We start from the raw sequence: 16,606 nt of genomic DNA, 5'->3' as shown, positions 1-16,606 counted from the left end.
TTCGGGTGACCATCCTCCAAGGCAGACTTCAGGACAGGCAGCAGCGAAAGGTGGCCGAGCAGAGGCTGATAGGGAGGGCCTCAGCCTTGGGTTCATGTCACACTACAGGTGACCACCATTGCACTACGCACGCACGCGCACACACACACACACACATACATCCTCAGACCACTCTACACTCACGCACACACATATACAATCTCTCTCACAGACACTTACAATCCCCCACCCCAGATACACACACATACTCCCACACTCACACATGCACCCTCTCACAGACTTAAGACACTCTACTCACATGCACACACATATACACTCTCTCTCACACCCACAACCCCCCAACCCAGACAGACACACATACACACACAAAGACGCACACACCTACACAGACGTTTGTGGGGTGAATTCTTTCTTGCAGAGTTACATTCTACTTTGCTCAAAAACTGCATGAATTCATGTAAAACTCTGTTATCTCACTTTTTAGATTAGAATTAATCTAAACATCATGGCATAGACAGAGAACACAGGCGGCCAACACCTTCAACATATTGTCTAGCTGACACCAATTGTTACAGTTAACCCGAGAATGCAACTTTTAAAAAAAAAAGTTTTGTGATTTACACATGAAAAAAGTCAAACTATCATGGTATTCAAACATGAAAGACTCAACAGAAAACCAAGGTATTTTTCAATGTATAATTTCAGTTACGCCACACTGCAAACTTTTGCTATAAATTCTGTGTCTTACAATTGTGTCCTCCACAACCACCTGATGAAGGAGCGTCGCTCCGAAGCTAGTGCTTCCAATTAAACCTGTTGGACTATAACCTGGTGTTGTGTGATTTTTAACTTTGTACACCCCAGTCCAACACCAGCATCTCTAAATTCTGAAGTCAGGTTATCAAAGAGGCACACATCAGGAGTGTGATGGAATACTCTCCACTTGCCTGCATGAGCGCAGCCCCAGCAACACTCAAGAAGCTTGACACCATCCAGGACAAAGCAGCCGCTTGATTGGCACATCATCCACTGTAATGACTCCTGCCACCCTTGACGCTCAGTAGCAGCAGTGTGTGCTATCTACAAGATGCATTGCAGAAATTCACCAGGGCTCTTTAGACAGCACCTTCCAAACCCACAATCACTTCCATCTAAAAGGACAAAGGCAGCAGATACTTGGCTCCACCTGCAAGCTCCCCTCCGAGCCAATCACAATTCTGACCTGGAAATATATCGCCATTCCTTTTCTGGATCAAAATCCTGAAATTCCCTCTTTAAGGGCATTGTGGGTCGTCCTACAGTACATGGACCGTATTGGGTCAAGAAGGCAACTCGCCACCATCTTCTCAAGGGCAATTCAGGATGGGCAATAAATGCTGGGCCCAGCCAGTAATGCCCACATCCCATGAGTGAATTGAAAAAAAAAAGACTCCTGCAGCAGGACCTACTTCCCATGGCAGTGGGAAGTTTTCTTTGCCGAGTGGCTGCCAAAATAATCACAGACTCTGATTTATTTCCCATTGCTCCTTTCAGCCTGTCACAAGAGACATCAGCCAGGTCACAGACATGTTGTTCGCCAGGACACGGTAGTACATCACTTTACCACTGATTATCTCAAAATATTGATGCAATAAAAAACTCAGGTATTGGCTCCAACAGAACTATGTGCGTGCAATTAGGGTTAGGGTTAAGGGTTAGGACTAGGGCAAGGCGGCAATGGTGACAGAAACACCTTCTTTTCCCATTTCCAGCTGGATTTCACAGCAAAATTAATATCTCCTTCCCTCAATGTATTAAAGCAACCTAATTTAGAGTTTCAATGAACTTAATCCTAAATTAAATAATAACTTCTACTGGAGGATTTTTGAAAAAAGAAATTGTCGATAAAACTGGACAATGTTGGCAGCCTCATATTTGTTTCTGTTGCAGGACATGTTTGATATTCAACTCTACTGAAGTCAATGGAACTGAATATTCGGCAATGGGTGACTAATTCATAGCACCTTTTTTCTGTTTCCATCCATAATTGATTCCTCAATGTGTGGAACAAGGATCAATGGTCAAATATGACCGTGCCAGTTGGCTTTTGATCTACCCGTGCTGTTACACTACTCACATTGAGAGGGATTTGCATTAATCATGGTATAAATCTAGCATTAAATTGCACTTCTTGCCAAACTCTCCAAAAGTCGAGTATGTGCCCTCTGTAATTGCTCTATGTCACATAACGGAACATGGTCCCGATGCCTTTGATTATCTCACAGTCAGAAATACATGTCAGCTTGGGTGGCTGCAGATGTGGCCAGGCAGTCAGAGATTTGGTGAAAACAGAGCATCAGATGGTGAAACACAATAGATATTTATGACATGACATGGTTTAATATCACCTTTCTCAGAAACTATTATCTTTATAAATTACAACAACAAAGGGTTTTGACACAGTTCTGCTCCTAACTATCTTTACCATGTTATGACTATGTAGAATGGGCTAATTACATTCATTAGCAAAATGCCAAACGGCGACTTTGTTTTCATTATTTTGATGTGATTTTGATCAGACATTTGATTTTCAGTCAATATCTCAATTTTCATGGAGGTATGTTTGGTGGGGGGGGGGGGGGGAGGCTGCTGTGGAGATGAAACTATATATTTTGAGATAACAGGTTTAAGATTAGAAGAGATAGGAGCAGGAGTAGGCCATTTGGCCCCTTGAGTCTGTTCTGCTATTCAACAGGATCATGGCTGATCCGACACACCTCTTGTTCACTTTCCTGTCCTTTCCTGATAACCCTTGATTCCCCAACTATTTACTCTTGACCATTAATCTTGTGGAAACTCTTTTGCCACTGGATCATGCTGCCAATTTTTGGATAATGTTTTCTCTGAAAGCGAAGGCCTCTGCCATTTTAGTGTTGGTACTGTGGAAAGGGCTGAGTAAGGATTCCTAACTCATGGAAAGCGCAACACACCTTCAAACAGAGAGAACCTTTGTCAGTCAACTGTACTTTGGATGACCATCAGGATAAGGAATGCACAGTAATTTCCAGATTTTAAAAACTGCAAGTAGTTCCACTGATGTTTAGAGGGCAAACACACTTACAATGACTGATTACTATACCCATGGTAGTCCAGTTCCTGATTTCTACTGAGTTTAGTTTGGGAGCAGTTTATAGTTCTATAATTCACATCTGAGCCTATGATCTAGAGGGAAAAATTAAGTGGTATTTCTGCTTCTAATCATTATCCAATGAGTTTTACTTGAACACAGCATGATGGCTCAGTGGTTAGCACTGCTGCCTCACAGCACCAGGCTCCCAGGTTCGATCCCAGCCTCGGGTGACTGTCTGTGTGGTGTTTGCACGTTCTTCCCGTGACTGCATGGGTTTTATCTGGGTGCTCCGGTTTCCTCCCACAGTCCAAAGATGTGCAGGTCAGGTGAATTGGCCATACTAAATTGCCCATAGTGTTAGGTGCATTAGTCAGAGGGAAATGAGTCTGGGTGGGTTACTCTTCAGAGGGTTGGTGTGGATATGTTGGGCCGAAGGGCCTGTTTCCACTCTGTAGCAAATCTATTCTAATCAGCTATGAGCCAAATACTGTATATCTGATTGGGGTCATCTATGATAGCCTTCATAGTCTATCAATATTCGCTACTGAGACTCAGACAAAGCATTCTAACTTGGGCATGCTGTGCATCACTCCAATAAAAGGAGTTAATGCCCTCCTTCAGCAATGGAGGCGGAGAAACATCTGGAAGGAAGTAGCAAAAAAAATTGATTTCATTAATTTCAGCTGTTGCATGGAGAAAGGTATAATTGTCCCAGTGATACAGGGGATTAACGTAAATGCTGATGAGAAGCAGGCATGTTCATTACAGCTGAACAAAAGTGTATGGAAGACAGATTTCCCAGCTTGAAAATATATGCATTCTACAAACAGAACTACAGAATGGAGCACAAATATAGCAGCACTGGAGTGCAAGGGAAATAAATAATTCCTTGGTCTCAATCAGAAAGGATCGCATAAATAAAACCTTCATCTCTAAGACGGGGAAGCGTCACTCGTCATTAGTAACACAGAAATTTATGGGATAGGATTGTAATTTTTAAAGGGTTCGATGACAATAGGATTTGCGCTCCTGGCATTGCAAACTTCTGAAAAAATTAAATAGAGGCTCGATTCCTGAGGGCCTCTCTGGTTATTGCTCTGCTCATTTATATTTGTGACTTGCCTGAAATAGGCAGATTGCTCATCAGGAGGAGGAACAAGAAATCAATATCTGTCAGCTTCACTGTACATGGGCTCCCTCTACTGGTAGCAACAGCAACTGCATTGCCAGCCTGCCAACAATTATTCAGAAGGCCCAGAAAAATAGATTTGAAGAGCAATTTATTGTCACTTGTGTTTTTACAAAGAAAAAATGAAAAGTTTTATAAGTCACCATACCACGGTGCCTGTATTAATGATATAAGTTATTGATAGGAAGAAAAAAAAATAAAAATTAAGGCAAAGTTTATCTCAGATCAATTTCAGTTTGAGTATAGCCGATTAAAGCAACAAGGTCTCCTTCCTATCGGAAAGATGTTGCGAAACTTGAAAGGGTTCAGAAAAGAATTACAATGAAGTTGCCAGGGTTGGAGGGTTTGAGCTAAAGGGAGATGTTTTCCCGGAGCATCGGAGGCTGAGGGGTGAACTTATAGAGGTTTATAAAATCATGAGGGGCATGGAGAGGATAAATAAACAAAGTCTCTTTCCTAGGGTAGGGAAGTACAGAACTAAAGGGCATAGGTTCAGGGTGAGGGGGGATAGATATAAAAGAGACCTAAGGGGCAACTTTTTCACGCAGAGGGTTGGTGTATACCACTGGGCAAGAGTTACAGCTGGGGGAAAGGCAATTACGATGCGATTAGGCAAGATTTAGGAAGCATAGGATGGGGAAGGAAACTGCAGGGGATGGGCATATTAAAAACGTGGAGCTTATTCAAGGAAACGTTCCTGTGTGCCCTAGATAAGTATGTGCCTGTTAGGCAGGGAGGAAGCTGTAGAGTGCGGGAGCCATGGTTTACGAAGGAAGTGGAGCCTCTGGTCAAGAGGAAGAAGGCTTATGCTAGGATGAGATGTGAAGGCTCAGTTAGGGCGCTTGAGGAAAGACCTAGAGAGAGAGCTCAGAAGAGCCTGGGAAGACATGAAAAGTTGTACGGATCACGGTAAACCCTAAGGCTTTCTATAGGTAGTTAAGGAATAAAAGAATGACGAGAGTAAGATCAAGGATAGTAGAGGAGATAGGGGAAGCACTTAATGAATATTTTTCAACAGTACTCACTCTAGAAAATAACAATATTGTCGAGGAGAATACTGAGATACAGGCTACTAGACTAGGTGGGATTGAGGTTCACAAGGAGGAGGTAATAGAAATCCTGCAGAGTGTGAAAATAGATAAGTCCTCTGGGCCGGATAGGATTTATCCGAGGATCCTCTGGGAAGCCAGGGAGGAGATTGGCGAGCCTTTGGCATTGATCTTTAAATCGTCATTATCTACAGGAATAGTGCCAGAAGACTGGAGGATATCAAATGTGGTTAACCCTGTTCAAGAAGGGGAGTAGAGACAATCCTGGTAATTCTAGATCAGTGAGCCTTACTTCAGTTGTTGGTAAAGTGTTGGAAAAGGTTATGAGAGATTTGATTTATAATCATCGAGAAAAGAATAATTTGATTAGGGATAGTCAGCATGGTTTTGTGAAGGGTAGGCTGTGCCTCATAAACCTTATTGAGTTTTTTGAGAAGGTGACTAAACAGGTAGATGAGAGTAAACTGGTTGATGTGGTGTATATGGATTTCAGCAAGGCGTTCGATAAGGTTCCCCACAGTAGGCTATTGCACAAAATGTGGAAGAATGGGGTTTTGGGAGATATAGCAGTTTGGATCATAATTGGCTTGCTGAAAGACAGAGGGTGGTGGTTAATGGGAAATGTTCATCCTGGAGTCCGGTTACCAGTGGTGTACCGCAAGGGTCAGTGTTGGGTCCACTGCTGTTCGTCATTTTTATAAACAACCTGGATGAGGGCGTAGAAGGGTGGGTTAGTAAATTTACAGACGACACCAAGATCAGTGGAGCTGTGGATAGTGACGAAGGATGTTGTAGGTTATAGAGAGACATAGACAAGCTGCAGAGCTGGGCTGAGAGGTGTCAAATGGAGTTTAATGTGGACAAGTATGAGGTGATTCACTTTGGTCGGAGTAACTGGAATGCAAAGTACTGGGCTGATGGTAAGATTCTTGGTAGTGTAGATGAGCAGAGAGATCTCGGTGTCCAGGTACACAGATCCTTGAAAGTTGCCACCCAGGTTGACAGAGTTGTTAAGAAGGCATACAGTGTTTTAGCTTTTATTAATAGAGGGATCGAGTTCTGGAACCATGAGGTTATGCTACAGCTGTACAAAACTCTGGTGCGGCCGTACCTGGAGTATTGTGTACAGTTCTGGTCACCGCATTATAAGAAGGATGTGGAAGCTTTGGAAAAGGTGCAAAGGAGATTTACTAGGATGTTGCCTGGTATGGAGGGAAGGTCTTACGAGGAAAGGCTGAGGGACTTGAGGCTGTTCTCGTTAGAGAGAAGAAGGTTGAGAGGTGACTTAATAGAGACATATAAGATAATCAGAGGGTTAGATTGGGTGGACAGGGAGAGCCTTTTTCCAAGTATGGTGATGGTGAGCATGAGGGGGCATAGCTTTAAATTGAGGGGTGATAGATATAGGACAGATTTCAGAGGCAGTTTCTTTACTCAGAGAGTAGTAAGGGTATGGAATGCTTTGCCTGCAATGGTAGTAGATTCGCCAACTTTAAGTACATTTAAGTCGTCATTGGACAAGCATATGGACATACATGGAATAGTGTAGGTTAGATGGGCTTCAGATTGGTATGACAGGTCGACGCAACATCGAGGGCCGAAGGGCCTGTCCTATGCTGTAATGTTCTATGTATGAAATGAGCTGCCAGAGGAAGTGGTGGAGGCTGGTACTATTGCCACATTTAAAAGGCATCTGGATGGGTATATGAATAGGAAGGGTTTGGAGGGATATGGGCTGGGTGCTGGCAGCTGGGACTAGATTGGGTTGGGATATGTGGTCGGTATGGACAAGTTAACTGAAGGGTCTGTTTCTGTGCTGTACACTATGACTCTAAATGCTGAAATACCTCGAAGCCACTGCTGACAAAGACCTTCAGAAGATCAAAGCACAGTGGTTGGCAACAACCGAAAGATAACAGAGAATGATGCGATGCGAGAGATAAAACGGTGAAAAATAGAAAAGAAATATGGAGAGAAAAGAACAAGATAATGTAAGAAAGAGGCGAAGTTACTGAGAGAACGATAACTGAAAGACTGACAGTGAGTGGAGGAAGAATAAGCTTTCCGTGCCTGTACGAGAGAGAAAAATGTCAATGAAAGTGAGCACCACAGAATGTGTGCAATGCATGATAATTAGGTGAACAACGTCAGAAATCACACTTCACCAGGTTATAGTCGAACAGGTTTATTTGAAATCACAAGCCTTCGGAGCGTCGCTCCTTTGTCAGGCCAGGTGATCAAATCTCAATATCTTTAGGAACAGGTTTTTCAAATTTGTCTTATGCTGAGATGTTAGTTGTCTATCAGGATCACAAAGTTCAGAATTACTGCTCAGAACTGCACATTTGATTAAAAGGTACTGAAATTTAGAGCCATTGGGAATTGTTTTCTTACTAATTTAAAAATTCCATGCTGACACAATGGATGGGGGAGGGGAAACATCAAGTGGGACAGGGACAGGCGGGGTAAAGGATAGCCTTCTGTCCCCTAATAATTCTGCAACAGGAAGGCTTGCTTACCATTAATGCCCATGTAAGGGCTTCACGCTGCCTCTGGGCAGGCAGCCTTGCAGGGAGATCAACAAAGCAAATCTGTTTGAGGTCCTTAATCCCAAGGAAGGGCCCCAATTGCCCAGTTAAGTGGCTAATTGGCACTCAATGTGGGAGGCTTTACAACCAACAGGTTGGGCCTCCATCTCTTACATTAAGAAATGCCCTTTGTGTACCTGGACAGTGCTATGATACTATGTACCTGGACGGTGCTGTGATATTATGTACCTGGACGGTGCATTGATATTGTGTACCTGGACAGTGCTATGATACTATGTACCTGGACGGTGCAGTGATACTATGTACCTGGACGGTGCAGTGATATTGTGTACCTGGACAGTGCTGTGATATTGTGTACCTGGACAGTGCTGTGATATTGTGTACCTGGACAGTGCTATGATACTATGTACCTGGACGGTGCAGTAATATTGTGTACCTGGACAGTGCTGTGATATTGTGTACCTGGACAGTGCTGTGATATTGTGTACCTGGACAGTGCTGTGATACTATGTACCTGGACAGTGCTGTGATATTGTGTACCTGGACAGTGCTATGATATTGTGTACCTGGACAGTGCTGCGAAGTTGTGTACCTGGACGGTGCTGTGATGTTGTGTACCTGGACAGTGCTGAGATATTGTGTACCTGGACAGTGCTATGATACTATGTACCTGGACGGTGCTGTGATACTATGTACCTGGACGGTGCAGTGATATTGTGTACCTGGACAGTGCTATGATATTGTGTACCTGGACAGTGCTGCGAAGTTGTGTACCTGGACGGTGCTGTGATGTTGTGTACCTGGACAGTGCTGAGATATTGTGTACCTAGACGGTGCAGTAATATTGTGTACCTGGACGGTGCTGTGATATTTTGTACCTGGACGGTGCTGTGATATTGTGTATCTGGACTGTACTGTGATATTCTGTATCTTATCAGTGCTGTTATATTCTGTATCTGGACAGTGCTGTGATACTGTGTACCTGGACAGTGCTGCGATGTTGCGTACCTGGAAGGTGCTGTGATGTTGTGTATCTGGTCAGTGCTATAATATTGTGTACCTGGACAATGCTGAGATATTGTGTACCTGGATGGTGCTGTGATATTCTGTATCTGGACAGTGCTGTGATATTGTGTACTTGGACAATGCTGCGATGTTGTGTACCTGGACAGTGCTGTGATATTGTGTACCTGGACAGTGCTGTGATATTGTGTACCTGGACGGTGCTGTGATTTTGTGTACCTGGACGGTGCTATGATATTGTGTACCTGGATGGTGCTGCGATGTTGTGTACCTGGACAGTGCTGTGATATTGTGTACCTGGACAGTGCTGTGATATTGTGTACCTGGACAATGCTGTGATATTGTGTACCTGGACGGTGCTGTGATTTTGTGTACCTGGACGGTGCTGTGATTTTGTGTATCTGGACAGTGCTGTGATATTGTGTACTTGGACAATGCTGCGATGTTGTGTACCTGGACAGTGCTGTGATATTGTGTACCTGGACGGTGCAGTGATATTGTGTACCTGGACGGTGCAGTGATATTGTGTACCTGGACGGTGCTGTGATATTGTGTATCTGGACAGTGCTATAATATTGTGGACATGGACAATGCTGAGATATTGTGTACCTGGATGGTGCTGTGATAATGTGTACGTGGACGGTGCTGTGATATTTTGTACCTGGACGGTACTATGATATTGTGTATCTGGACTGTACTGTAATATTCTGTATCTGGACAGTGCTGTGATGTTGTGTACCTGGACAGTGCTGTGATATTATGTACCTGGATGGTGCTGTGATATAGTGTACCTCGAAGGTGCTGTGATATTTTGTACCTGGACGGTGCTATGATATTGTGTATCTGGACTGTACTGTAATATTCTGTATCTGGACAGTGCTGTGATGTTGTGTACCTGGATGGTGCTGTGATATAGTGTACCTCGAAGGTGCTGTGATATTGTGTATCTGGACAGTGCTGTGATATCGTGTACCTGGACAGTGCTGTGATATTGTGTATCTGGAGAGTGCTGTGATATTGTGTACCTGGACAGTGCTGTGATATTGTGTACCTGGACAGTGCTGTGATATTGTCTACGTGGGCAGTGCTGTGATATTGTGTACCTGGACAATGCTGTGATATTGTGTACCTGGACAGTGCTATGATATTATGTACCTGGATGAAGCTGTGATATTGTGTACCTGGACGGTGCTGTAATATTGTGTACCTGGACAATGCTGTGATATTGTGTACCTGGACAATGCTGTGATATTGTGTACCTGGACAGTGCTATGATATTATGTACCTGGATGAAGCTGTGATATTGTGTACCTGGACGGTGCTGTAATATTGTGTACCTGGACAATGCTGTGATATTGTGTACCTGGACAATGCTGAGATATTGTGTACCTGGACAATGCTGAGATATTGTGTACCTGGACAGTGCTGTGATATTGTGTACCTGGACGGTGCTATGATATTGTGTACCTGGACAATGCTGTGATATTGTGTACCAGGACGGTGCTATGATATTGTGTACCTGGATGGTGCTATGATATTGTGTACCTGGATGGTGCTGTGATATTGTGTACCTGGACAATGCTGTGATATTGTGTACCTGGACAATGCTGAGATATTGTGTACCTGGACGGTGCTGTGATATTGTGTACCTGGACGGTGCTATGAGATTGTGTACCTGGACAATGCTGTGATATTGTGTACCAGGACGGTGCTATGATATTGTGTACCTGGACAATGCTGTGATATTGTGTACCAGGACGGTGCTATGATATTGTGTACCTGGATGGTGCTATGATATTGTGTACCTGGATGGTGCTGTGATATTGTGTACCTGGACAATGCTGTGATATTGTGTACCTGGACAATGCTGAGATATTGTGTACCTGGACAATGCTGAGATATTGTGTACCTGGACAGTGCTGTGATATTGTGTACCTGGACGGTGCTATGATATTGTGTACCTGGACAATGCTGTGATATTGTGTACCAGGACGGTGCTATGATATTGTGTACCTGGATGGTGCTATGATATTGTGTACCTGGATGGTGCTGTGATATTGTGTACCTGGACAGTGCTGTGATATTGTGTACCTGGACAATGCTGTGATATTGTGTACCTGGACAATGCTGTGATATTGTGTACCTGGACAGTGCTGAGATATTGTGTACCTGGACGGTGCTATGATATTGTGTACCTGGACAATGCTGTGATATTGTGTACCTGGACAATGCTGTGATATTGTGTACCTGGACAATGCTGTGATATTGTGTACCTGGACAATGCTGTGATATTGTGTACCTGGACAATGCTGAGATATTGTGTACCTGGACAGTGCTGTGATATTGTGTACCTGGACGGTGCTATGATATTGTGTACCTGGACAATGCTGTGATATTGTGTACCTGGACAATGCTGTGATATTGTGTACCTGGACAATGCTGTGATATTGTGTACCTGGACAGTGCTGTGATATTGTGTACCTGGACGGTGCTATGATATTGTGTACCTGGACAATGCTGTGATATTGTGTACCTGGACAATGCTGTGATATTGTGTACCTGGACAATGCTGTGATATTGTGTACCTGGACAATGCTGTGATATTGTGTACCTGGACAGTGCTATGATATTGTGTACCTGGACAATGCTGTGATATTGTGTACCTGGACAATGCTGTGATATTGTGTACCTGGACAATGCTGTGATATTGTGTACCTGGACAATGCTGTGATATTGTGTACCTGGACAATGCTGAGATATTGTGTACCTGGACAATGCTGAGATATTGTGTACCTGGACAGTGCTGAGATATTGTGTACCTGGACGGTGCTGTGATATTGTGTACCTGGACAGTGCTGTGATATTGTGTACCTGGACGGTGCTATGATATTGTGTACCTGGACAATGCTGTGATATTGTGTACCAGGACGGTGCTATGATATTGTGTACCTGGATGGTGCTGTGATATTGTGTACCTGGACAATGCTGTGATATTGTGTACCTGGACAGTGCTGTGATATTGTGTACCTGGACGGTGCTATGATATTGTGTACATGGATTGTGCTGTGATATTGTGTACCTGGACAGTGCTATGATATTATGTACCTGGATGAAGCTGTGATATTGTGTACCTGGACGGTGCTGTAATATTGTGTACCTGGACAATGCTGTGATATTGTGTACCTGGACAATGCTGAGATATTGTGTACCTGGACAATGCTGAGATATTGTGTACCTGGACAGTGCTGTGATATTGTGTACCTGGACGGTGCTATGATATTGTGTACCTGGACAATGCTGTGATATTGTGTACCAGGACGGTGCTATGATATTGTGTACCTGGATGGTGCTATGATATTGTGTACCTGGATGGTGCTGTGATATTGTGTACCTGGACAATGCTGTGATATTGTGTACCTGGACAATGCTGAGATATTGTGTACCTGGACAATGCTGAGATATTGTGTACCTGGACAGTGCTGTGATATTGTGTACCTGGACGGTGCTATGATATTGTGTACCTGGACAATGCTGTGATATTGTGTACCAGGACGGTGCTATGATATTGTGTACCTGGATGGTGCTATGATATTGTGTACCTGGATGGTGCTGTGATATTGTGTACCTGGACAGTGCTGTGATATTGTGTACCTGGACAATGCTGTGATATTGTGTACCTGGACAATGCTGTGATATTGTGTACCTGGACAGTGCTGAGATATTGTGTACCTGGACGGTGCTATGATATTGTGTACCTGGACAATGCTGTGATATTGTGTACCTGGACAATGCTGTGATATTGTGTACCTGGACAATGCTGTGATATTGTGTACCTGGACAATGCTGTGATATTGTGTACCTGGACAATGCTGAGATATTGTGTACCTGGACAGTGCTGTGATATTGTGTACCTGGACGGTGCTATGATATTGTGTACCTGGACAATGCTGTGATATTGTGTACCTGGACAATGCTGTGATATTGTGTACCTGGACAATGCTGTGATATTGTGTACCTGGACAGTGCTGTGATATTGTGTACCTGGACGGTGCTATGATATTGTGTACCTGGACAATGCTGTGATATTGTGTACCTGGACAATGCTGTGATATTGTGTACCTGGACAATGCTGTGATATTGTGTACCTGGACAATGCTGTGATATTGTGTACCTGGACAGTGCTATGATATTGTGTACCTGGACAATGCTGTGATATTGTGTACCTGGACAATGCTGTGATATTGTGTACCTGGACAATGCTGTGATATTGTGTACCTGGACAATGCTGTGATATTGTGTACCTGGACAATGCTGAGATATTGTGTACCTGGACAATGCTGAGATATTGTGTACCTGGACAGTGCTGAGATATTGTGTACCTGGACGGTGCTGTGATATTGTGTACCTGGACAGTGCTGTGATATTGTGTACCTGGACGGTGCTATGATATTGTGTACCTGGACAATGCTGTGATATTGTGTACCAGGACGGTGCTATGATATTGTGTACCTGGATGGTGCTGTGATATTGTGTACCTGGACAATGCTGTGATATTGTGTACCTGGACAGTGCTGTGATATTGTGTACCTGGACGGTGCTATGATATTGTGTACATGGATTGTGCTGTGATATTGTGTACCTGGACAGTGCTATGATATTATGTACCTGGATGAAGCTGTGATATTGTGTACCTGGACGGTGCTGTAATATTGTGTACCTGGACAATGCTGTGATATTGTGTACCTGGACAATGCTGAGATATTGTGTACCTGGACAGTGCTGTGATATTGTGTACCTGGACAATGCTGAGATATTGTGTACCTGGACAATGCTGAGATATTGTGTACCTGGACAGTGCTGTGATATTGTGTACCTGGACGGTGCTATGATATTGTGTACCTGGACAATGCTGTGATATTGTGTACCAGGACGGTGCTATGATATTGTGTACCTGGATGGTGCTATGATATTGTGTACCTGGATGGTGCTGTGATATTGTGTACCTGGACAATGCTGTGATATTGTGTACCTGGACAATGCTGAGATATTGTGTACCTGGACAATGCTGAGATATTGTGTACCTGGACAATGCTGTGATATTGTGTACCAGGACGGTGCTATGATATTGTGTACCTGGATGGTGCTATGATATTGTGTACCTGGACAATGCTGTGATATTGTGTACCTGGACAATGCTGAGATATTGTGTACCTGGACAATGCTGTGATATTGTGTACCTGGACGGTGCTATGATATTGTGTACCTGGACAACGCTGTGATATTATGTACCAGGACGGTGCTATGATATTGTGTACCTGGATGGTGCTATGATATTGTGTACCTGGATGGTGCTGTGATATTGTGTACCTGGACAATGCTGTGATATTGTGTACCTGGACAGTGCTGTGATATTGTGTACCTGGACGGTGCTATGATATTGTGTACATGGATTGTGCTGTGATATTGTGTACCTGGACAGTGCTATGATATTATGTACCTGGATGAAGCTGTGATATTGTGTACCTGGACGGTGCTGTAATATTGTGTACCTGGACAATGCTGTGATATTGTGTACCTGGACAATGCTGAGATATTGTGTACCTGGACAATGCTGTGATATTGTGTACCTGGACAGTGCTGTGATATTGTGTACCTGGACAATGCTGTGATATTGTGTACCTGGACGGTGCTATGATATTGTGTACCTGGACAATGCTGTGATATTGTGTACCTGGACAATGCTGTGATATTGTGTACCTGGATGGTGCTATGATATTGTGTACCTGGACAATGCTGTGATATTATGTACCTGGACAGAGCTGTGACAATGTGTACCTGGACAGTCCTGTGATATTGAGTACCTGGAGAATGCTGTGATATTGCTGTGATGTTGGTCTATTGCCTGCTTGATGAGGACAGTGCAGCCTCTATGTACTTTTAGCCAGGTCTCAAGCGGAATGCTGGGAATGAAGGAAAAATATTCAGGTCCAAAAAGAGAGTGACAAACTGGATCTGAATTTGGTTTGGGGAATGAAGTTCAGGAAAATGTTTGACAGATGCTTTTGCAACTTGAAGACTCTGGGTGCAATTCTGCAAGACTCAGTTACTCAGTCCCTTGCTTTTTGCGGCATATATTAATGATTCAGGTTCAAATGAAGGAGCTATGTTAAAGAAAGGATAAATAAGACAAATTCTTTTCCCTGGGGTTGGGGAGTCCAGAACTAGAGGACCTAGGTTTAGGGTTAGGGGAAAGATATAAAAGAGACCTAAGGGGCAATTTTTTCACGCAGGGGGTGGTACGTGTATGGAATGAGCTGTCAGAGGATGTGGTGGAGGCTGGTACAGTTGCAACGTTTAAGAGGCATTTGGCTGGTATATGGATAGGAAGGGTTTGGAGGGATATGGGCCGGGAGCTGGCAGGTGGGACTAGATTGGGTTGGGATATCTGGTCGGCATGGACGGGTTCGACTGAAGGGTCTGTTTCCACGCTGCACATCTCTATGACCCTATAAGTTGCAATGTGCTCCATAATCGGGACTATCAATCAGGAGAAAAGCTTAAGACCAGAGGAAGTTATCCCTGTTCTCATGATCTGTGCTGAGAAATGGGGCATGGAATCCAGTGTGGAGAAGCAGGAGATAAAGCATTTTTGGCAATTGCAGCAAGGCAAGGGAATGCACAACAAACAGGAGCACATGGAGCAACATGCAGAAATCTAGGGACCTTGGATCATATATCCACAGATCTTGAAATGTGGCAGGATAGGTTGCTGAGTTGGTTAAGAAGGAATACTGCATTCGTTTCTACATTAGCTAAGGTAAGAGCCGGGAGAGTCTGCAAGAATTTGATGTGTCACCAGAGTACAGAAATGGGAAAAATATCATAACTCAGATAACCTCTCCACAAAAACTAGTATACTCATACAGCCCCATGTTCCATACAATGGTGGACACACAGCTCTTCAAATTCTAATGTAAGAGAAAAGGGTTAGTATTTATATGGGTGACAGGGATCCTGCCCACCAAGTCGAGAGCTCTGTGTCATCTCCTTTAAGGAAGGCCTGCCAGAATCAGCAGTCCACCAGAGGCAGTGCCAGTAGGAGGGGCTACAGCCGGCAGAGGCCCACAGTCAGTGAGGGACTCTAGGCCACAGTTCGCAAGGGTGGGATGGATGTCATGGGATGGGGGTTGAGGAGGCTGAAGGTGGTTGGCTGCAAAGGCAGAGGGGTGACACCAAGTCTCCTCCATATTCCTGATGCCCGTGCTTTTAATCAGATAAGGCTAAACAGGTAAGGGCTTGCTATTTGGGCTTTTACGTATGGCAACTGGCCAGCCGGCTATTGGGTGAATACCAGTTATGGTGGAATGTGACCTTTCAAAGCATTAACTGTCCAATTAAGTGTCTCAAATGGCATTTGGACATGAAAGCCATCCACAAGTAATCTCATTCGCACTTAAGCAGGGCAAAGTTGTGGACACAGTGGTGCCCACATGGAATCCTCCTGCCCAATTTAATGCCTTCTCAATCTCCAAACTCATAGTGGAGGGCATTTATTTCAGGCCCAACTGTGGGGAACAAGAGTGGTAAGTTCTTAAATGCTTTTCTCTGCACACCTACCCTATGCTCAAAGTCTTTTACCATTACACTTACAAGTTCCCCTCCAAGCCAGATATCATCCTGACTTGGA

The 16,606-nt window shown here is 43.9% G+C and overlaps 1 protein-coding gene across 6 annotated transcripts in view; it reads right to left on the bottom strand.

The window, feature by feature from the left end:
* Positions 1 to 16,606, bottom strand: part of ttc28 (tetratricopeptide repeat domain 28) — a 774,630-nt gene that overhangs the window by 33,689 nt on the left and 724,335 nt on the right. The window lies entirely within an intron of this gene.

Source organism: Chiloscyllium plagiosum, unplaced genomic scaffold, assembly GCF_037043375.1.
Source record: "Chiloscyllium plagiosum isolate Xiang-an unplaced genomic scaffold, Cpla_swu_hap1 HiC_scaffold_24, whole genome shotgun sequence".
NCBI lineage: Eukaryota > Metazoa > Chordata > Chondrichthyes > Orectolobiformes > Hemiscylliidae > Chiloscyllium > Chiloscyllium plagiosum.
The sequence above is the reverse complement of the archived record's forward strand: the minus strand, read 5'-3'. Positions and strand labels throughout refer to the sequence as shown.